General features: G+C 31.7%; 1 protein-coding gene across 1 annotated transcript in view; it reads left to right on the plus strand.

Annotated features, from left to right (window-relative positions):
- The first annotated feature begins 765 nt into the window (after positions 1–765).
- The window catches only part of LOC108917966, a 74,869-nt gene continuing 51,412 nt past the window's right edge, over positions 766–24,222 (plus strand). The window contains exon 1 of the mRNA XM_018724794.1: positions 766–849. The gene's annotated coding sequence lies outside the window, so the exon portion shown is untranslated. The remainder of the gene's footprint in view (positions 850–24,222) is intronic.

A 24,222-nucleotide genomic window follows, 5' to 3' on the forward strand; every position in this document is an offset into this window, starting at 1 on the left:
TAGATAGCTATGAGTACAGGAAGCCTATACCTGCAATGTTTTTTCTTTTTTGGTATTTCGGCGATGGGAATTAGTTATGAAAGTCTATTGTAATGACACTACAGTGTCAATATCTTAAATCTTTATTTTGTTTTATGGTCATGCATGAGGTAGAATATTTACTTATCCGTAAATTCAGAGTATTTTTAATTAAGTCTCTTATATTACAGTAGACTTACAAATTATTTAGTTTTTAAAAAGTTTAGTACCTAGTTCTGCGAAATACATTTAAAGGGAAGGCTATTATTTTTAATATTTAGAAATTTTGTAATTGCAAATAAAAGTACTAGGCTTCCTACAAAAAATTTAGGAAATATGTAATTTCAATAAGAATATAATGACAGGAGGACATCCCAAAACTATCCACGTTGTAAAATCTGCAAGCCAATTGGTATAATTTTCTACGATGTACCTGCACTACTTATCTTAATTCATGTAATACATTTCAGAACCGGCAGTTTGCTGAGAACCCGACAAAAAATTGAGTAAACAAAATTAATTAATGACAACTTACCACTTACCACTTAAGATACTCAGTAATAATATACTATGGCCGTGGCATATTTAATAAATGATAGGGAACCACCTGTGGGATCACAAGAAGTATGTTTTTTTTTCTCAAATTAAGTCAGCTTCTTTAACCGCGTCATCTGGGCTTTCATCTTACTCTATTTCTATTATCAATGAACGAATGTCACTAGCGGGAGGAACTACTGATCAGTCCAAGTTTATCAGTGGCTCTGTGAGCACGGTGAGTGTCAGGGACTTACTGGAAAGCTTACCGGTCTTATTTTCGAATTATTTACTGAGGTAAGTTACTATTGTTTTCAAAAGCATATATTTTTCAAATGTTTCCTCTATTATTATTTGGGTATTTCAATAGTTGTCTTCTTATTTGTAGAATATTTAAAAATAAATAAAAGTCGGTCAATTATATTTAAAACGCCTAATAGTAAGTAATGCCAAATTTTGAACATCTGAAATACTAAGCGTGCTTTGCAAAATATTTTGTTTTCATTCCACGGTTTGCTTGTTATTGATAAAACAAAAAAATATAAATGAAAGTTACATGAAGTTGCATTTCAATTAGTTTATTTCCTAGATAAGCAGTTCATATATTATATTTTTTAATATTTTGTTCTTAAAAAGTTAAACTCGGTTATTTAAATGCGCTGCTCAACATTTTTCAAAATAAAATTATTTTAGAAAATACTTTAAAAAGTTATTGTCTTATTATATCGATTAAATAGATATATTCAAGATCTTATATTCTTTACTTATTTAAATTCGCAAATGGTTCAAATTGAATGAACTTAAATCGTTGGTTCTGATAAGATCTTAATGAGTGTAAATTGATATATGTCTGAGTTTACAGTACACTCACCTCTGTGAAGCTTTCATCCATAATTGAATTAACTTTTTTGGGGCTATATTTTCTGATTGGTATCTAGTACTATGATTGAGTTAAAGCAAGTATAAGTATTCAGATTCTTAATTGTTTTTTGAAATATTAACGGAACATCATTTACAATTAGTGTAACCATCACATTTTCAATTATTAGAAAAATATATTAGATTGAGTGATTAGACTGAATTTCACTGTGTTAATGTTCCAGTAAGAAGTTTTATAGGTGATATAGGTACTGTAAAGTTATAATAATTATAAGAAAATTAAATAAGAATATTCGTTTATCTCTTCAAAGCATTTATCTATCTGAAATCAATTTATTAGATGCAATATGTGCATCTTTTTGTAAAAACTGATAGTTGCAATCTTACCATTCTCGATCATCTATCCTATATAATTCTGGTTAAATAAATTGTTTAGTCTCACAATACCATACCTTAATGTTAGAACTGTTATAATGGCAAGAAAATTACAGTGAGTTTAATTTAAGAAAATAAACACTTAACAACATTTGCTCTAACTTTTAAAATCTTTCATAAACTCGAATAACCTCTGTCTGTTTTTAAACTGCGTTAAATTACTAAATCAAAGTTCGTTATTTCTTTAGCAAAGGGAGTCGATGCTTTGCTGATCAGAAACCACTATTGTGTTACTTATATTTAATTTAATTAATTTACGCGCATCTCGGTACATAAATGTAACATCGAGGTGGAAGAGATATTCGTCAGAAACATAAAGTGAAAACAAAATGTTCACTCTGTATCTATGTTGAATTCAATTCAAAACAAAACAAAATACCGCTACAGCTACAGTTAAAATTCGATATTATTTTGTAATTGCATTAGTTCTTGCCGAAGATCCTGTCAAGATTATCTTTCATAAAACTTATAACCGAAATTACTGAAAAGTAAATTACTGTCAGATTACCTACGCATTTTGATGAAATTCTATATTACAATGGCACTCTCATGTAATATCTACTTGACAGATATTCTCTTATAGATCAAATTACTTGAGTTTGTTTGGATTGACTATATGTTGTCCAGAAACGAAAGATTCATACTCCAATGATAGCTTTCTTAGCTAGGAAAATATGTAGGTCAAGTTTAGTTACGTTAATAAAAGTTATCAAGGAAAGGTTACTAATTTCGTTTTTTTTTTTTCGACAATTCAGTTATAATATGTAGACATTTCAATAATACTTAGAGGTTTTTAGCAGCCAAATATGAAGAAGCACTGAGCATTATCTTTAAACCTAGTAAGAACCAAGAGTTTTTTTACCATATTTATTTTATTTTATGGGTTGTTTTTACTAGTGAATTAAAGGATTCCGCACAATCCTTATGGAATGTGGCTTTTGGCTTAATTTTTTTGAAACTTTGCTATGAGATAATTCTGATCGCGTAGATCAAAAGTCTCAACGGGTACAAAGTCCTTTGTTTTGGACCTACAGCCGCTGAAAGTTGAACATTTTCCCCCTTGTGCTACTTAGTAAGAATACAGTAATGATTCTTTTTTAAAATTACACCACATTCATAGTAAATGGACCCTACCCGATCGATTAGAGATGTTTTCAACTTCCGGTTTCAACTGGAAGTAGCCTATTCGGACGGGAAATCAGTTTTTTCAGATACAGGAGTATATATTTTTATTGCGGATTTCCATTCAACACCGAAAAATGTGAAACTTTTGTTTAAAACATTTTTTTCTAAAATGCGTTCTTTAAGCCCGAAATGACCTCGTGCCGATTCCCATGAAAGGCTACTTCTGGTCTGAACCGGAAGTTAAAAACATCTCTAATCGACCGGGCAAGGTCCATTTCTCTCTCTGTAATGTAATTTTACAATAGAGAATCATTGCTGAGTTCTTACTATTAAGCGTAAGGGGAAAAAATCCACTTTCAGGGGCCGTAGGTCCAAAACAAAGGCTTTCAGACTTTGTACCCAATGAGACTTGATTCACGGGATCAGAACTATCACATAACAAAGATTGTGCGGGGTCCGTTATGTAAAAAAATGCAAAATTAATTTTAAATTATAAAATGGATGAATAGAAATTTTAAAATTCTTATATTTATTTGATAAAAATTTTAGGGAATTTTTTAGTACCTTAATACCTTTAAAGTAAATCAAATGTACAAAAGAGCAAATAATAGGAAAATGGTATAATATCGAAAAAAAAATTGTATCTGTGTCCGACAGTTATCATTTGGATTTTCTGAAGTCATAACAATATGGTAATGAAATTCATATTGACTGATATTTTTAAACCTAAATTGACTTAAACTACCTATATCGTCGAAAAATAATGATATGAGTCAAAAGACACTAAAATCAATAGCCGTGTTTTCACACAGGTTGTGTTGGAATCAAAGAAGATATACAAAATAAGAGATTTCACTCAATACTAATGTCATGTTCTAAGTTTCATTTTTTGCTTGGTATTTTTATGTGCCCGACGCATGCGCAGTAGTTTACAATTCATTCATTAAAACAAGACCACGTTATATCATATTTAATACAGAGCCCGTTTTAAAATAATTTTTGTTCATAAAATCCAAATTAATAGAACATATTTACTTATTATGCAGATAAAAGATCCTAAAAGTTGTCCATTAGGATTTTAGGATCTTTAGGATAGCAAAATGAATGAATAACCTAACCCGACTTTATATAATGTGACCCTGCACTTAACTCGTCACTGAACGAAGTAAATCACTGTCAGTGTTGCCACCTCCTACAACTCACTACCTGTTCATGCGAAACGAAGCGTGTTCGTATTGTTTGTCGTTTACTCGTTGGCTAAACCGTCTCTGGTACCATATATACCTACAACTGACTTCAGAAACTCGAATATGTTCTATTTCACTCACTGTAAGGCACAGTTGTAGGGAAAGAAAATGAGGTAAAGGTTATTGAAAAAATAAATTACAAATTTTACTACAAGTTGCGCCTGACAACAAAAATTCGGTTCAAAATCTTTGTGCCTCGCGCATATTAGAAAAAGATAAAATATGATCCACGCTTTTGAATGAAGTGAAATCTATTATTTGTATATCCTCTTTAGTTGGAATGAACCTACTCTAGAATCATATTACATAGGTATCAGAATTTATTTACTTGTAGCATAGTTTTCTTTTATGTCGTTTTTTTAATTATATCCGAAAGTAGGGAAAAAATATACTAGAATCAGTTTTGTACTGTTTTATACGTTTAGTTATGTATACGGTATGTTTAGTTATGTAGTATACGGTTAGACTAGATTAGGTTTTTCTGAATGTAAGGGGTATAAAAAAGACCTAAACTCTAAAAATGATTCCATGAAAGTTAGAGTCTAGTCCCAATTCCAAATTATTAATGTTTAATAAAAAAATCTTCTGGGACATTTAAAGAGGTTATTTACTGTTAGAAGCCCCTACAAATGCTTTGTTTTTACGTCTGTTGGGAGAAAATGTTTGTTATAAATACCTTATTGACTACTGTCTTGAAATAACACAAGAACACGATACCAGCACCAACGGTGAAAGAAATATGTGTTCAATAAAGCAAACTACAACTACAGAACAGTTTGATTACATTCAAAATCATATGCCTTTATAAACGGCTTACTGACTTAAAATAACACCACAAAATATATAACATGACACCAACGTTGAAAAATGTTTAGTAATAAATTCTTTAAGTTACGGCTTATTCCGAAGAGAATTTGTTTTCGATACAAACCTGCACTAGATGTTTTATTTATAAAGCATAATTTAAGTTGTTTTTATTAGATGCATCATCCTCCGTAACAATTATTATGTAAATACGTCCAAAAAGTAATGTCCCCTTATTAATTCAGACAGGAGTAATAAAAATGGATCAAAGGAAAGTGATTTTTATAGAACAAAACATGAATTAACCATTTTAATAAATATTAATGACCGGCGAAAGGCGTAAGCCCTGTCACATGGACTACAATCTCACGATCTTTTTTGAGTGTAGATGTTGACGTTTGATGATGGTTCGTAATGGAGTCTATAATTAAATCTGGTGAATCCTATTATGTTGGGTGAGATAATTATAATAGAACACCTATTTTTCACGGTTACCTGCAGTGAAATGTCATTTCAAGTTTGTACATATAGTTTGTCTCTTACATATTTTACTCAAAACATAAACAGTATCCATGACGACGATAAATTACATAAAAATTTAGATTCTTACATACAGGGTGTAACAAGACAAAACCAAATTAAGAATAAAGTGGTACGCAAACGTTTTATTTTCGATTTTCAAAAATTGTTAAAGTAATTTAATTCTAATTTGTAATTTAACTTATTGTTTGACTTTTCGTGTATGTGCATCATGAAATGTTAACATACAGGGGCTTAGTTCGCGAAATAATGAATGTAAAAGTTTATATTCCATTTTTTTTTCAAACGTAAATTTGATTACCATTACAATAGAGCGTTAAAGACTTTAATTACATATATTCTTGTAGCATTTTACTAGGATATTCTATTTTTAAATAAATGAGAATAATATATACCAAAATATTTATAATTTGTGTGCCATTTTTACAGTAGCATTTTGTTTTTTATTGGTAACATAGAATTCACCACAGCATATGTAAACCAACAAATTCAGATGAGCGGAAATCGTAAGACGCACAGAGCAGACTGCGCATCGCTTTCATTCTGCAGAGACCCTCCACAATTCGCCAGCTGTGTGATGTGTGTGATAAACAGGGCCGTATTTAAAAATTAAATTTTACAGTTTGGAAATCGTGTTCGTTAATACTTAACAATGAGTGAGAACGGTGAAATGAGATTATCTTTATTTTACATGAACAACTATTTCTTACTGTAGTATTTTAAGTTTCTAGGGATTTTCTAAAAACGTAGATAAATACGTAATCTATTTATTTATATATAAAAAAATAAAGGTATGCTTTAGTATTTTACGTTACAAGTCCGGTAGGTGACTTATTACATTACCAGTTGTTTTACGGACGAGGCGACGTAGGAGCCGAGTCCGGAATAAAAACGAGTACTGTAATAACACCTAACGGCCGTGTATCGTATGATATTTTATTTCATACTGTCTTTCTATTTTTAACGAGCAGAAATTTCTATTTTTTCCTTAAAATTATCAAATTTTTGTTTGACATCGCTTAATCTGTCATATTATAATATTGTTTGTGACATGTCTAATATCACGTTGCTAGGCAACATTTACCGGCTCTGATACTGTAATAGCTCACTTACCGGCCGCAAATGAATCCGGGAAATAGTAATATACCGGACAGTATGAAATAAAATATTTTTACCGATATTTGCAATACATTTAATAAAAATTTATCTGACGATTCAGACAATATAGTTTTCACAAAGAAGCATTTCCTATCGTATTTTGTTCACAAGAAAGTTCATCTTGGAATTATATAGATTATCTTATTAATTTTATTCTGCAAATAAATGTACCCACAATTATACTTTTGTAATTTTATATATAACGTGCTGAAGATAATAATGTAAAATATTAAAAGTGTATTAGAAATATAAAATGCAGTTGCGAGCATTAAGGTCAAGAAATTTTAAGGAGCATCGTACAAAAATAATTATAATATTTTGATGTAATACCAATTATTAAAGAGATTTAGAACCCTTTATTTGAAAATCTCGTTTAAGTTATAGATTATAACATCAGCAAACGCAGACGCATCATACAATTAACGTTACCTTAAAGTATTCTGAGATTCTCTATAATTATAAAATAACATTAAAAAAGAGAGAGTAAACTGTCTAAATTGATTAGAAAAAAAAATGCGATGTAGAATTAAAATTAAAATTAATTCTTCAAGTTAATAATTTTGGTATACATAAATGATATGTTTATCACGATTATCTATTTTAATGAGCTTTCCTACACAAGTTACAAAATTCTTATTACGGTCCTGATCAAAGTTTCTCCATCCAAGGATACCAAAATCGGTTGAATAAATTCAAAGTGCCGAGAATTAGCTAACTAGCTAACTATCCTAAGTTAAGGTTAAAGGAAAGTACAGTCCGCACGATACCAAACGCAACCAGACGCAAAAGACCTCTGCGTCACTTTCTTGGAATTAATCGCATTTGACACCCGAGGTAGAAAGACATTGGCGGCGTGGCGTTCACCGTAGTAGCTTGCAGTGCATACCTACTGTGTTTTGCAGTTACGATGGCGTGTTTCTTCGTAAGTGTATCGTCGAAAAGTATCGTGTTTAACCTGCATAATTATTTAAATGTAATTTTTCCAAATGAAAATAAAATACAATTAAAAAACAGTGTTATAGCTGCTACAGGAGTATGTTTAGCCACTATAGAGAGAATCTTAATTGAAAGTGTCAAGTTACAAGTTATAAACAATGGTTATGGTGAAGTAAAATTTAGTTCTCCTAAAAAACTCAAAAGAATATGTACAAAAACCAACATACTTAAATATATGTTTCTTTGTTTAGTCCTTTTTTTGTACCAGCGTTGTATAATAATTGTATTATCTTCTAGTTTATTTATGATTCGTACTCTACTATATTTAATCCAAAAAATTTACTTTATACAGTGTGTCCAATTAAGTCGGCACCATATGATATATTTTTTTATTATTGGTGTTGTGAAAAAAAGTTATTCTTGATAAAAAAGTTCTACATGGCCTAAAACCCAAAATGATATAATCAGATTTCAATTATTTGCAGTCATATACGAGGTTGGTCGAAAAATGTAAATTTTGCTCAGGTGTAAAGTACTTATATTTTTACATATCTACAATTGTTATTAAGAAACGTTGATCCTAATAAAAAAAACTACTGTCAGATATCCAGTATTATCCATCTACCATTAAAACAATCTTTAATAATTTTTGGGTTTAAACATAGTAAGAAATAAACAAATAAATTATGATTTAATCTTGCAAATCATAAAACATTGTATTGAATTCATTGGTTTGTCAATGCATCCTAGATTTAATGTCGATTTCTAGACGTAAATTATTATCAATGCTAATACAGAGAAGTGTAAAATAACAAAATCTGTTTTTTAATGGTAGATTGATAATATTGGATATCTGACCGTAGTTTTCTATTAGGATCAACTTTTCTTAATAACGATTGTCGATACTGTAAAAAAATAAAGGTACTTTACTGTTAGCAATATTTAAATTTTTCGACAAACCTTGTATACGACTGCAAAAAATTGAAATCTTATTACTTCATTTTGGGTCTTAGGCCCTGCAGAACTTTTTATCATAAAGCCAATAATAAAAAAGTTTCCCGTATGGTGCCGACTTAATTGGACATACTGTATATATACTTTGAATATTCTGAAAATAACTCGGAAAATTTCAAGCACGCCCCTGTCGCGGTAAATTATTGCAGTAGTTCCGATAACAGAATTTTATTGGTTTATTCTTTTCTTGGAATTCTATCTCAACAAATATTGTATGGACTGTATTTCTGGATTTTTTATAATAACCTCACCTCCGCCTCTAAGAAAACCAGTTAACAAAAATATATGTAGAATCTTATCTGTGTTGACTAAAAAATAATTGCAGTACCTAAGTATCTTACAAAATAATAATTCACAGTAAACCCTATCGAATAAATTATGTCGAATCGCACTGTGTGAACTGTGAGTTATAATCATGTAACGTCTAAGTATATGAAATATGAAATATTTTAGATAACTAAAGTTGTTTTAATTGGAAAAATTAAGAAATTTTACTAAAAATAAAGCTAGCACATAAGTTAGCGATGACTTGCTAATGTACTTAATCATATTAATGAACCAGATGTTATTATATCCATATTTTTAAACATCACGAAGCAGTACAATTTGTTTTATGTAATTCATTTTCTCAGTTTTTGCTTCCGCATGTTTAAGCGTGAATGAACTCTCTTAATTCGAACTGTCTTTTTTTAATACTGCATGTCGTTATGTGTTTGTTATTGTAAACTTTTACAGTTTTTTGAGTAATAAAAGCAGTAACATAGCTAACGTAGTAATTGTACAAATACTGATAAAATATTTGCAAATTTAGACAACTGAGTCAGATATATTTTGATTACAGAGGTAAAACTCATCTTCTAGCATAAAACAAATTTTCTACAAATAATTTTATAATTTATAGATGAATTGTTAATAAATTTTTCAAAATTGATTTCTTTTATATTTTATCACAATGAAAATTAAAAAATGATGAGTAACAGTAAAATAATTTCGTATAATTAACAAATAAATCCACAAATAAATAAATAGGTAATCATAAATGGGGCAAATAAATTGATTTGAGTACCTGACTAAACCAATATTTCACTTTATATAAAATATAATATCCATCAGAACTAGTATGACAAAATAACTGTTAATGAAGTTACGATGTATACATGAGATGCAGATCGGGAAATACAAATATAGTTTTTTGTTCAAATATTTCTGAGAATATTGTATTACAGAAGTCGCCTTTAAAATTGAATATTGTAATATATTGACACAGTTTCCAGTTTTAAAGATGTTTTTATATTACAATTTTCTCACAAAAATATTTTCCAACCAATAAATTTATACATGACAAGGCGTTTCGTCTCACTAAATCATATAATATGGAGAATTGAAGTAAATCGAAACAGTCAAGAAGTAAGAAAATTATTATTTCTATGCCTGATGTACTTAACTTAACTTCAGTTAAAGAAGTTGTTTTTACCAAACCCATTTTTAGTTACTTTGAAATCTCACAGTGTGGACAAACACGCCTCCCCACACCCAAAAAAAAAGAAAGTTATGAATTTATTTTTACATAAGTATATTCAAAATTATAACGCTGTAGTTTATTAACTCGCATGTCCCTGAATTCATTCACATTTAATTCCTAATAAAAAGGACATTAACACTTAATATTTTATCAAGTGTCAAATAAAATGTAAATATTTATAAATAACAATTTTATTATCAATTAGCCTGCCTTTTCTTAATTTTAATTTCAATTGATAAGAATGGATTCAGTCACGTTTTAAGGAACCAACGTTTGCTTTTATTCTATGTCATATTAACAAACTTATATGGAAGTTACTATAAATTTTATCAAAATCTACCCCTAATAAATCAAGTGTCAATGGGTGCGTTTTACTAATATTTTTTTAATTACTTCCCGGTAACACCGGAAAACAAGAAATTAAGATTTTCGGCTCTTTTTTAAATCCTTACATGTAGGAAATATTTAAAAAAATAAAACATTAGAAGTTAAACAATTCAAAGCGTATTATGTCACTCACCTTGATTGCAGTGACCGAATAGAAAACATCAAAAACTTCTAGTAAAAGTATTGCCTGTTAATGCTTTCGTTTAGCCAATTGTCATATGACTAAGCTTAAAATTTGACGCCTCCAAACCTTTTGTGTTTTTAACACATTGATATTTTTTAAAGAGATAAACATTTAAAATATGAAGCAATTATAGATTTTGATTTTTTGTATATCGTATATGTAATTAGATACATATACTAGAAATTAAGTTTTTATTAGTAGGGTATCCTCATAAAAAAACTGATATTTTAGGGAAAAAAAACTTTACATTAATTGTAAGCAAAATATGAAGTAATAGAGATAGTACTCAGTGAATAGCAGACATTCTTTTTTTTTATTGAAAATATAGTTTCAACGACATTGCGGTAATTTTTCTTTCTGAAATTTGAATTAATTGATAAAATACAAGTGACTGGTTACTCCAACATATTCTCGACCAACACGATTCATATTCATATATCATTTCAAAATGTCTAAATATACTTCAAAGTACAAGAATATTTATAGCTGTGTCATTTATTAGACATTTTATTGCAGAGGTGAAAGGTATTGCTAAACAGAAACCAGCCATTAATATTTTTGTAAAGCTAAAATGTTGTGTCCTCAAATCTCGCAAAATTCTTCCATTTTGAGAATAAAGACAGATAATTTTTGCTTTATCTAGAAACGTATTTCTATTTAATGTTAATTATTAATCCTGAACTCAAATGTTACGAAGTTTAATTTTTAGATTTTAAATTTTTAGAGAAAAACTACAACACTATAATCAAAAAATAGTTCCAGGAAAAATTATTAACAACCACGACCCCTTCTCTCAAGAATAGAAAGTGGGCCATGTTACAGTAGTACATTTCTGTTGTTTTTTCCACTACCTTGAGTACATACGCAGAGGCATACTATACAGGGTGGCACAAAGGTATGGGAACCCCTGAATAACTCGTCATCAGGAGTGCATTTTCTTGAAAATGATAATTACAAAAGGTTTAAGATTTTTCCCTGGCTATTCAATGGCGCCCTTGTATTCGACCTTGACCTTGACATTCGAGGTCATTTCAAGGTCAAAATTTTTTTTTCAAATGGGTACCCATATTTTTTATTGCGGATTTGGAAAGAGCAAGAAATTTTGCGTCCAAAATTGGTCTTGACCATAAGTTTGACCTTGCTCTTTCCAAATCCGCAATAAGAAATAGGGGTTCCCATTTAAAAAACTTAACTTGACCTTCAAATGACGTTAAAGGTCAACGTCAAGGTCAAATCCAAGGTCACCATCAGATAGCCATGGAAAAATCCTTACACTTTTCTTTGAAACATTTTTTCCCAAAATGCATTCTTGGAAAGTTCTGCCGCACTGGGACTTTTGGAAGTCGACCCACATTTAACCTTGAAGGCCATTGTCAAAGTCATGTTCAAGACCATGGTTGGACGTAAAATTCCCTGCTCTCTCCAAATTCGCAATAAAAAATTGGGGTTCCCATTTGAAAAATCAATTTCGACCTTGAAATTACCTTGAAGACCAAGGTCAAGGTCGAATACAAGGGCGCCATTGAATAGCCAGGGAAAAATCATAAAACTTTTGTATTTATCATTTTTCAAGAAAATGCATTCCTGACGAATTTTTCAGGGGTTTCCATACTTTTGTGCCACCCTGTATACTATACATATTTTGACTCGATTATGCGCTTATGGGTTTAAGAAAAAAATGTAAAAACTCTTTCGAATTTTTTATTGATGCCTTTAAAGGTACCATTGAGCATCATGTTAAAAAATTAAAATTAAACTTAAAACAACGCTTAATGTGATCTATACCGCATATTTTGGCATAATTTGTTAGAATGACGATTACAGTGACAATAATGTTTTATGGGTTAGATTTGATTTATTCACTAGTAACAAATAATAATCTATATTTATTCCACACGATACGGATTCGGTTATCTTATTGATATAATAAAAATGCCGAAAGTAGTAAAAGCGCAAGTTTTAAATCTGCATGTTCAGGCGATAGATCCTCAGTTTGATTTAATTTAGCTTCAGTTTCGAATAAATTATCATGACTGCTGTTACCAAGTTAAGAAAACTTTCTGTGTTTTTTTCATCACTTCTCCATTTTACTGCCAAATCACGTGACATATGTTAAGGTCGATTCACAACTATTTTATTATTTTCAATATTTCTCAAAATAATAGTAGATATCTATGAAACATTGTACTGCTAAATATCTAACCAGTGTGAAAGTAGCAGCCAGAGATAGCTGCCAGTTGAGCCGACTACACCCGAACGAAACCATGGATATACAAAATCAACTGGAGCGCTTAAAACGCTTTCTATGGCAAAGATATTCTTCTCAAGCCTAAATGGTATTAGATAAAGACTAATCAATTAAGAGATATAGATATAGTACTCTATAGCTGATATCCTGCACAAAAGTAAAGGACTCAACCTGCCTTTAATATAAGCGAGTTCAAACCTTATACAAACGAAATAAAAAATTATTCGTTTTTTAAAGAATAGCTTCTAGTGCTTAAAGGGCATTATATCGGGAACAAGGAATCAAAGGTCAATGAATAGAACACCTCTATCGATGTTCTGAATCAAAAATAATTACACGCACAGAAACAGCAGGGGTGCAAACTGCCCTTTTTATATAAATATTATTCATGGTTCAAATAACTTCTTCTAGGACTTAAACGGCATTAGATCGGGAATAAGGAGTTTAAGATTATTGTAAAAAACACCTCCGCCGATGTCCAGATGCAAAAATAACTCCTCGCAAAGAAAAAACAAGGGTGCAAACTGCCCTTGTCCGTAATATAAAAATTATTCATGGTTCAAATAATCCCTTCTAGGACCTAAACGGCATTAGATCGGGATTAAAGAGTTAAAGAATATTGTAAAGAACACCTCTGCCGATGTTCTGATGCAAAAATATTTACTCGCAAAGAAGTAACAGGGGTGCAAACTGCCCTTGTTCGGAGTAAATAAATTATTCATGGTTCAAATAATCTCTTCTAGGACCAAAACGACATTCGACCGGGTTTAAGGAGTTAAAGAATATTGTAGAGAACACCCCTACCGATGTTCTGATGCAAAAATATTTACTCGCAAAGAAGCAACAGGCGTGCAAACTGCTCTTGTTCAGAGTAATTAAATTGTTCATATTTTATAGAATCGCTTCCAGGACCAAAACGGCATTCGATCGAGCATAAGGAGTTACAGGACATTGTAAAGAACACCTCTACCGATGTCCTGATGCAAAAATAATTACTCGCAAAGAAACAACAAGGGTGCAAACTGCCCTTGTTCGGAGTAAATAAATTGTTCATACGTCACAGAATCGCTTCCAGGACCAAAACGGCATTCGATTGGGAATAAGGAGTTACAGGATATTGTATAGAACACCTCTACCGATGTCCTGATGCAAAAATAATTACTCGCAAAGAAACAATAAGGGTGTAAACTGCCCTTGTTCGGAGTAAATAAATTGTTCATACTTCATAGAATCACTTCCAGGACCAAAACGGCATTCGACCGCCGTTTGTTTCTTTGCGAGTAATTATTTTTGCATCAGGACATCGGTAGAGGTGTTCTTTACAATATCCTGTAACTCCTTATTCCCGATCGAATGCCGTTTTGGTCCTGGAAGCGATTCTATGAAGTATGAACAACTTATTTACTCCGAACAAGGGCAGTTTGCACCATTGTTGTTTCTTTGCGAGTAATTATTTTTGCATCAGGACATCGGCAGAGGTGTTCTTTACAATATCCTGAAACTCCTTATGCCCGATCGAATGCCGTTTTGGTCCTGGAAGCGATTCTGTGACGTATGAACAATTTATTTACTCCGAACAAGGGCAGTTTGCACCCTTGTTGTTTCTTTGCGAGTAATTATTTTTGCATCAGGACATCGGCAGAGGTGTTCTTTACAATATCCTGTAACTCCTTATGCCCGATCGAATGCCGTTTTGGTCCTGGAAGCGATTCTGTGACGTATGAACAATTTATTTACTCCGAACAAGGGCAGTTTGCACCCTTGTTGTTTCTTTGCGAGTAATTATTTTTGCATCAGGACATCGGCAGAGGTGTTCTTTACAATATCCTGTAACTCCTTATGCCCGATCGAATGCCGTTTTGGTCCTGGAAGCGATTCTGTGACGTATGAACAATTTATTTACTCCGAACAAGGGCAGTTTGCACCCTTGTTGTTTCTTTGCGAGTAATTATTTTTGCATCAGGACATCGGCAGAGGTGTTCTTTACAATATCCTGTAACTCCTTATGCCCGATCGAATGCCGTTTTGGTCCTGGAAGCGATTTTGTGACGTAAGAACAATTTATTTACTCCGAACAAGGGCAGTTTGCACCCCTGTTGCTTCTTTGCGAGTAAATATTTTTGTATCAGAACATCGGTAGGGGTGTTCTCTACAATATTCTTTAACTCCTTAAACCCGATCGAATGCCGTTTTGGTCCTAGAAGAGATTATTTGAACCATGAATAATTTATTTACTCCGAACAAGAGCAGTTTGCACCCCTGTTACTTCTTTGCGAGTAAATATTTTTGCATCAGAACATCGGCAGAGGTGTTCTTTACAATATTCTTTAACTCCTTAATCCCGATCTAATGCCGTTTAGGTCCTAGAAGGGATTATTTGAACCATGAATAATTTTTGTATTACGAACAAGGGCAGTTTGCACCCATGTTTTTTCTTTGCGAGGAGTTATTTTTGCATCTGGACATCGGCGGAGGTGTTTTTTACAATAATCTTAAACTCCTTATTCCCGATCTATTGCCGTTTAAGTCCTAGAAGAGGTTATTTGAACCATGAATAATATTTATGTAAAAAGGGCAGTTTGCACCCTTGCTGTTTCTGTGCGTGTAATTATTTTTGATTCAGAACATCGATAGAGGTGTTCTATTCATTGACCTTTGATTCTTTGTTCCCAATATAATGCCCTTTAAGCACTAGAAGCTATTCTTTAAAAAATGAATAATTTTTTATTTCGTTTGTATTAGGTTTGCACTCGCTTATATTAAAGGCAGGTTGAGTCCTTTACTTATGTGCAGGATATCAGCTATAGAGTACTATATCTATATCTTTTAATTGATTAGTCTTTATCTAATACCATTTAGGCTTGAGAAGAATATCTATGCCATAGAAAGCGTTTTAAGCGCTCCAGTTGATTTTGTATATCCATGGTTTCGTTCGGGTGTAGTCGGCTCAACTGGCAGCTATCTCTGGCTGCTACTTTCACACTGGTAAATATCTACGTCCCTAAGTAAAATAATTGGTTCAACTTACTGTCTATATCTGGCATAAAAACTGAATTCATTTGTGATAAAAAATAAATCTGCAAAATTATTAAAATAAAACATTATTCAAATATCCTTATACTTAAGCTATTGAAATAAATCTCTCTTCATGAACAGTGGAAATATTTAATATTTCTATAAAATTTATTTTATACGTTTACTATTATTATTGAGTCCTATAAAAAAAAATTAGATAAAAGTTGTAGGATATAAAGAAACCAATACACTGGTGGCCTTGGATTTAGCCTTGGCCTCAAGTTTCAAGGTCAAACCACTCTATTCGTTATACCAGCTATCAATACAGTGCCAAATTTTACGTTCGAATATGGGTGAGAAGATTTTTCCCTGCAGGTCATTTCGAGGTCAAATCTTTTTCTCTTGAAGACTCAGCAAAAATGTTTGAAATTATTTTTTTTTGGAATGACAGATTAGATGATGGCCCCTTTATTAGATATCAATCTTCACAATAGCTACATCATAAAATTTTAATTATTAACCTAACAATGAGTTATTTCTATATATCTATTAAATTCTACTTCTGGATATAAACCATTGTTTTAGTGAAAAAAAGGTTTGACTTTCAAATGACCTGCAAAAACATCCTGAATTGATCCTAGATTCCGACACAAAATTTAACGCCGTATCAGATGTTATTATAAAATATAGCGTATTCCATTTGATATTAATATTACCTTAATAAACTTAATTTGACTTTGTAACTTGTGGTGAAGGTCAAGTTTAAGGTAATCATCTAATTTATCATTTAAATTCCTACAATTTTCTTTGAAACAATTTTGTCGAGTTGTTCAGAGAAAAATGAGTTTAACCTGCAAGAACATACAGGAAAAATTTTGTCACCCCATATTCAGACGTAAAATTGGCGCCCTTTTTATTGCTGACAAAAAAATATGGTATTTCATTTGATAGTTTCAAGATGGTCTTGGTTTAACCTTCAAACTTAAGGTCAAGATCAAGTTCAAGGTCACCAGCATATTGGTTTCTTAATATCCTACAACTTTTATGTGAAACTGTCTTTGAAAGGATTCAATCCTAAAAAATTATCGAGTGGCTCGTGTGTTTTGGGAAAATATTTAAAACTCCAAAACCTAGGTATGTCGTGTCATATGCACCAATATTCTACAAATATCTACCTAATATTTAGGATATAAAATTCGCGGATTTGTGCCCTTTCCCACTATCTTGCGTAATGCTGTTTCACAAAGCTGCCTATGTTTTTCCACATTTTTAAATTTTTCTCTACAACACACGAATATAGTTTTACGTGTCTTTAAAGTAATTAATTTGACCTTGCAGTCGTAAAAATTGATGAATATTAGGAATTAAATAGTTGTAAATTTTGTGTATGGACATCTACATACATATACAGGATTGAGCAAATGTGTCGGAACACTTGTGTACAGGGTGAATCATAAGTTGGATTAAAAAATATCTTTAACAAGTTTTTGTAATATTTTTATTCTTTATTTTTTCAATGACGTATTTTAATTTCCAGCATCTACTTTATTTTTAGAGATACGACGTTTTCGGCAGTTTTTTTAAATGGATTTTTATTTTCAGAGACAGATGTTCACCGTTTACAATGATATAGGGTTTGGTGGGTGTGCGATTTATTGTGAATGTTAAAAAAAGATTCATAATATAATGTTCAAACTGGTGATCTTCGGCAGCCTAAATATCCTAATCGTTCAACTAAGGCTCTTAAGGAATTTTGAATGGCAAGCTGTGATATTTCTTGAACGGCCATCCTAATTAGATCTTCCAACTATTCTAACGACTGAGGTTTGGTCTTGTAGACAACAGAGTTTAAATTGCCCAAAGGAAATAGCCTAACGGACTTAAATCTGGTGAACGCGGTGGCCATTCAATATATCTTCTTCCCCTCTCCATCTCTGTGGAAATACATTATTTAGGTACCGACGCACGTCGACTCCAGAACGAGACGGAGCTCCATCTTGTTGGTACCAAATATCATTTGAGAGTAGTTCAGGATTTGCTTAATTTGGAAATAAACGAATCAATGCTGGAACAATTTGCTCGCGTAAAAGTTGTAAATAAGAGTTCAAACTTTCTTTAAGAAAGAATGGGCCCATGATATGTTTTCTGATTATGCCTATCCATACATTTAATTGCTGAGAATATTGAATGTATAATTTTCTTATATTCAATGTGGATTTTGATCACGCCAGTAATGACGGTTGTGCCGATTTACAAAACCATTCAAGCAGAATGTTGATTCATCTGAGAAAACTATACTATTGACAAAGTTTCCATTATTGTCAATGTTGTTCATCATTTCCTCACAGAATTACATCCTTCTATCAGGGTCATCCTCATTTAATTCTTGTAAAAGCCAACCATCATCAACAACGAAATTGTTTCACGTTCACTTACTTCACCCTTAACTTTGAACAGCTAACTTAATAAGTAATAACTGTCCATCATTATTGACTGTAGCTGATAGGAATAGATGATTTTTTTTCTTTCAAACATAATTTGCAAAAACGATAGCAAACCCGATTAATTTTTCAGGTAGCCGTGACAAAAAATGTAAACAGTCAATTATTTATTTTATTGTTTTACTCAACATTTAAAAAACAATCAGTCGCAGACCCACCAAACCCTATGTCATTGTAATCGGTGAAAATCTGCTTTCTAAAAATGTCAAAATAAACAGAGCTATCCATTTAAAAAACTACCGACAACGCCTAAATCTCTAAAAATAGATATAGATAGAAGATAGAAATAGATAAAAATAAATCTCAAGTAGATGTTGTAAATTAAAGTACATCATTGAAAAGAATAAAAATACTACTAAAACTTTTGTTAAAGGTATTTTTTAAACAAACTTATTGTTCACCGTGTACACAGGTGTTCCGACGCATTTGCCCAACGCTGTATATTTTTGTACCTTGTCAACCGAAGAATAGTTTCAATTTCTATTCTTAACAAAAATGAACAAATTTAAATTGTAAACATTCATTAATATTACTGGAACCAACTTAACACACATATTACATCCCTTACCAAAGATCTCCCCAGTTCCACATTAGGATTCCCAAATGACTCGTGAAATTTATTACAATATTTTGAAAAGAGCTTACATAACTTTCCCCATATATCTGTCACCATCAAGCATTCAAACAATTGTTAGAAACTCAAAGCTGTAACACGAGAACTAAATTTAGTACAACTACAAGAAACACTTTCACGGATAAATAAACTGAACGGTAAACAACGCAGGGTAAGGGTTGCCCTGTATTTGGCCACATGTTCCTATAACAATAAGGTTATTTATGTCATTTTATTTTTTATAGACAAAGGGTCACTGGAATGTACTTTAACGAAAAATATATAGCTTAATAAAGTTACCGACAAAGTGCACTTTGATGACTTTATTTTAACGAACACCTTACAGCGTGCTATGTAAAACAGCTTTACATAAATAAACGTTCTGTCACTATCTTGACACCATTTGATTTATATTTTAATTCTTCTTGTATGTATCTCACCTCGGTTTTACCCTGCCGATAAGTATCTAAACTGAACAACACAGACCAGTATTCCTATTCTCTAATGATTTAGAAACATTCTAATACAAACAGTAAAGAATAAAACATGTTTGAACACAGTGGATCAAAATTAAACCAACATTCTAAAGGGCGTATTTTTCTTGCAAAAAAATATATTATGGAGTGGATTTGTACGAGGAAAGGGAATATAAATTTGTAGAATTGTAACGGTAGTTTAACGATAGGTATTGTACCAAAATTTCTTTGTTTAGTACAATTTTGATACAAAAGTTTGACGTTTCACGATAACAAAATAATTGCTCTTAACCTTCAAAAGCTCTCCTTTTCGCATTAGCGCGTAGTAATAGGGTTGTCAACCCTTGGAATTTAGGTGGGAAACGCCCACTGACCATTCTCAACCAAAAAAGCGAATTAATTAGATTTTATTCTTTTTTCAGTTATTTACGGAACTAATTTATCTGGCAACATCGCAACAGAATGTAAAAATTTGGGGGATGACATTTTTTTAGTAGGGACTGTTTTTTCATGGATAACTTATTCCAAAATATACTCCAATGGCGTAGTTATTGGGGGAGTGGTTTTGAAAAGAATCGTACGCCGCTGGTTTTTCAAATAATTTTAAATGTTTTTTATAATGTACAAACAATTTGTAGCAATACAGTATTCTTGTAAAGTATTCGTAAAATTTACTGACCATTTTCTATTGATTGCTAAATGTGTAACAATAAATTCAATACCTAATATTTTTGAGAGATTTCAAACCACTACACATCACAAGAAATGTTCAAAATGCTGTCCTTGCAATGCCTGCTTCGCAGCGTCTCCGCATTGATAATTCCAGCCGTATTGTGTATGGTCGCGAGATCCTATACAATGCGCTGTCGAAGTACATTAGTACAGCATATTTCTACATTGAGAACTGAAATACGATAGGTATACCATTGTTTTGAGGTAGTCCCAAAAAAGTAATCCAAGGGATTCAGGTCGGGGAATGAGCCGACTAAGCAATGGGTCCTCCTCTACCAATCTAGTAATTAGGAAATATACTGATTGAAATGTGTTTTAAAGATATTTTTTATGCAGAATATATTTGTCTTAAACAGCTTATATTGATTTGAATATTATTTTGAATCACCTAAAAAAGTTTTTGAAAGGTCAAATTCATAACTTTTAGTTTAAAGCGTTTGATTTTAAAAAATTACTCCCGCTTTTAGCCTTTCTAAATATGGCATATTTTTTATTATTTCTCGAAATTTCCGTAGGTTTCTAAGAATTGTGTAGAATAATATTTAAGCTTCTATATGAAAGAAATAGAACATGTTCTGGAAACACCATATATTAGGACAAATCTACATCATATTAAATCTCCTACGTGGAACCACTTGGTGTTGGCCTTGAGATCGTATCGTAATTCCAGATAAACTCTTTCAAACTTTATTTACTGCCGGACTTTTTCATGAATGGAATCGGTTTCTTTTTAACAAGAAGAATAGATACTTTTTCGGTTAGCTCGATCTTCTGGGTGACCAATGTTGAAGGGTAACCTCAATTCTTTACCGAAGACTAGGTTCCGCAAATTGTAGAAGATGGTCTCTTTAATATCCATCAACTGGCACACTCTCTGGAAGACAACTGATTCTAAATTCCGGTTTTTATCCGAATGCACTTCTCTTCATTGATTATATCCTTGGAAATACTAAGTATCTGCTTTTGTACTTCTTTACCATATAAGGTCTGTTGCAACAAGAGTCATGAATTGGTTCCGAACCGTTTGAAATGTTTGGCCAGCTAAGTTCTAAATGTGTCTTCAATGAATATATCGCAAGAATTCGTTGGATGCACATTTCGAACAGTTCGGAACCAATTCCTGACTCCTGTTGGAACAGACCTATAGACTTTCCCAGTGCTTCTTCAATAACGAGTTTTCTAGGGTCTGGTTCCTATATTGCCCAGTAACCTTTTAACGTTAATTTGTCCATATTCCTATCCAATTTGGTCGAATTCCATGTTTCCATCTATTTTAGACTGGTTTGTTAATCTAATTGTTTGATCATACCACCTTTCATAGCCTCTAATAGATTTCTCACGTCACTTTTATGTTCGTCTTTCATATATCTAGTATTAATTTATTCTGCCATGTCTTGTTATCAAATCTTAGCGCATTCATAACCTTCTGTGCTATCTTTATATCACATCTTAATTCATCATGTCATGTCTTCATTACCCTCATCATTTTCATAAGATGTTTCATCAGCTCTTCTATTTCTCCTATTTTAGATCTTGTACTCACTAGCATTCACTATCTTCTCAAGCCAATAGTCTCCAAAATCCCGCTTCTGAGGACAATTTGTACAAAATTTTCTTTATTTATTTTATACGTCAGTGTACAAATACTGACAATTTTGGTTTTTCAGAATAACAAAATTTCACTTTCAAAAGCTCTCATTTTCATATTAGCGCGGCATTTTATACATTTTCCATTGTTTCTTAAAATTTCCATTGGTTGCTAAGAATAATGTAAAACAACATCTATGATTGTAAAAACATAGAAGAAAGAAAGGAATAGAGATACAGATATATTATGACACAAATAAGTAACATACCCTAAAGCTAAACTCACCTTTTTCGGAAAAGTTTAGACAGCCGCAGGAGTCTGCGAGGATTTGTATATTTTCACAAGTTCTATCTACTGCAATTTATAAATTTAAAAACAATACCTATAGGTACCAAAAATTAAATTTTATCAATCTTAAACTCAGAAAACTTTTTTATTTAAATTTTAGTAACAAGTAAAGTAAAGTAGTAAAAAAAAAATAGCAATAGCTATATCAGTAATTTAAGAAATTTTTTTAAGACGACGTGAAATCCTAAAATAGAAAATTTTATAAACAATGCATTGCATGCGAGCTGTAAATAAAATATTTGTCTAAACTATAAATTAGAAAAGTTCATATAACCATGTGTCCAGAAACGTTTTATTTTCAAGATAAGAGATGTTCAAATTTTCGAAAAAATTTTTATTCTTTTAAATTACAAAAAGACGCATGAAGCGTTTTTCTTCAGATTTCGTCTGCCTAGAGAATTTCTGATTAAATGGATGCATTCTTTACATTTAGGGTGTACCAGAATAACGTGTACAAATGATGACCACAGATTCGTGGACTCAAAATAGTCAGATTCACCTATTTCTCAAATAGCTTCGTTTGACCCCTAGATGACCTCAAAGTTCGTGAACATTTTTTGAATTTTGTAAATAACTCGAATACGTATTATTCTAGACATTTTGGTGTTATACGGAGTGTTTTTTAAAACCTGCAACTCCTACAAAATTGATGTATGGTGATAATATCCGTTCATAACTTTTTCCTCTTTCGGGCAATAATGACAACTATTCTTTATCTGATAGGTAATACGATTTGGAAGTTTTTGGGTCTCTTGTAGAATTTTGATTAAATGAACGGTTTGGGTACAAAAAAATATTTTTTAAATATCTACATTATCGTGTTAACCATATTATAATAGTTAACAAAGTGTTAGTAGGTACTGATTTTGTAGGTTGACTGTAGTTTCAGTTTGATCTTTAACTCATTGTACCTGACAATTCTTAGTGAGTGTTTACGACGATGAGATATACCACCTGTTACTTCATTTTTCGATATGGATACACACACATACGACGAATTAGAATTATTTACAACGTGAATTTTATTCAAAAAATTTGAAAAAACAATCAAATACAACGCATTGATAGCATTATTATTGACCCTGTTATTCTACCCAATAGATTGAATGGCGAATTTTGTTTAGAATTAGGTGTGCCGTTATTGCTCAGAGGTAACATGTGGTTTATGCATGATGGAGTTCCACCACATTTCACTGTCAATGTCCGGCAGTATCTGAATCAAAGATTCCCTCGTCGATGGATCAGTAGAGGGGATAAAGTTCCTGTTAACTAGCCTGTTCGTTCACCAGACTTGACATGTTGGGACTATTATCTTTGGGGTACTTTGAAAACAACAGTGTGAGTGTATGCTTCCACACCTTACACTGAAGAAGAGTTGTGGGGGACATATCCAAATTGCCATAAATGTTTTAAAAAATTTCCCTCAAAAACTGCAAAGGGTTTCCTTTAACATTCTTCGTCGAATTAACCTTTGTTGTAGAAACAACGGTGGTTATTTTGAACAGTTTTTATAATAAGTTGTACTAAATTTAATAACATCAACTTTGTTACTTTTAATTCCAGCATTTTTTATTGTATTTGATTGTTTTTACTAATCATCTCACTAAAATTGGGCATGTCGAAGTAACATGTGGTATATCTTATCGCAGTAAACACTCATTAAGAATTGGCACGTACAATGACTTAAAGATCAAACTGAAATTACAGTCAACCTACAAAATCAGTGCCTACTAGCACTGTTAAGTATTGTAATATGGGTGGCAAGATAATGTAGACATTTGAAAAATATTTTTTTGTACCCAAACCGCTCATTTAATCAAAATTCTACAAGAGGCCCAAAAAACATTCAAATGGTATTATCTATCAAATAAAAAATTGTTGTAATTATTGCCCGAAAGAGGAAAAAGTTATGAACGGG

The sequence above is a fragment of the Anoplophora glabripennis genome, unplaced genomic scaffold (genome assembly GCF_000390285.2).
Source record: "Anoplophora glabripennis isolate ALB-LARVAE unplaced genomic scaffold, Agla_2.0 scaffold60, whole genome shotgun sequence".
NCBI lineage: Eukaryota > Metazoa > Arthropoda > Insecta > Coleoptera > Cerambycidae > Anoplophora > Anoplophora glabripennis.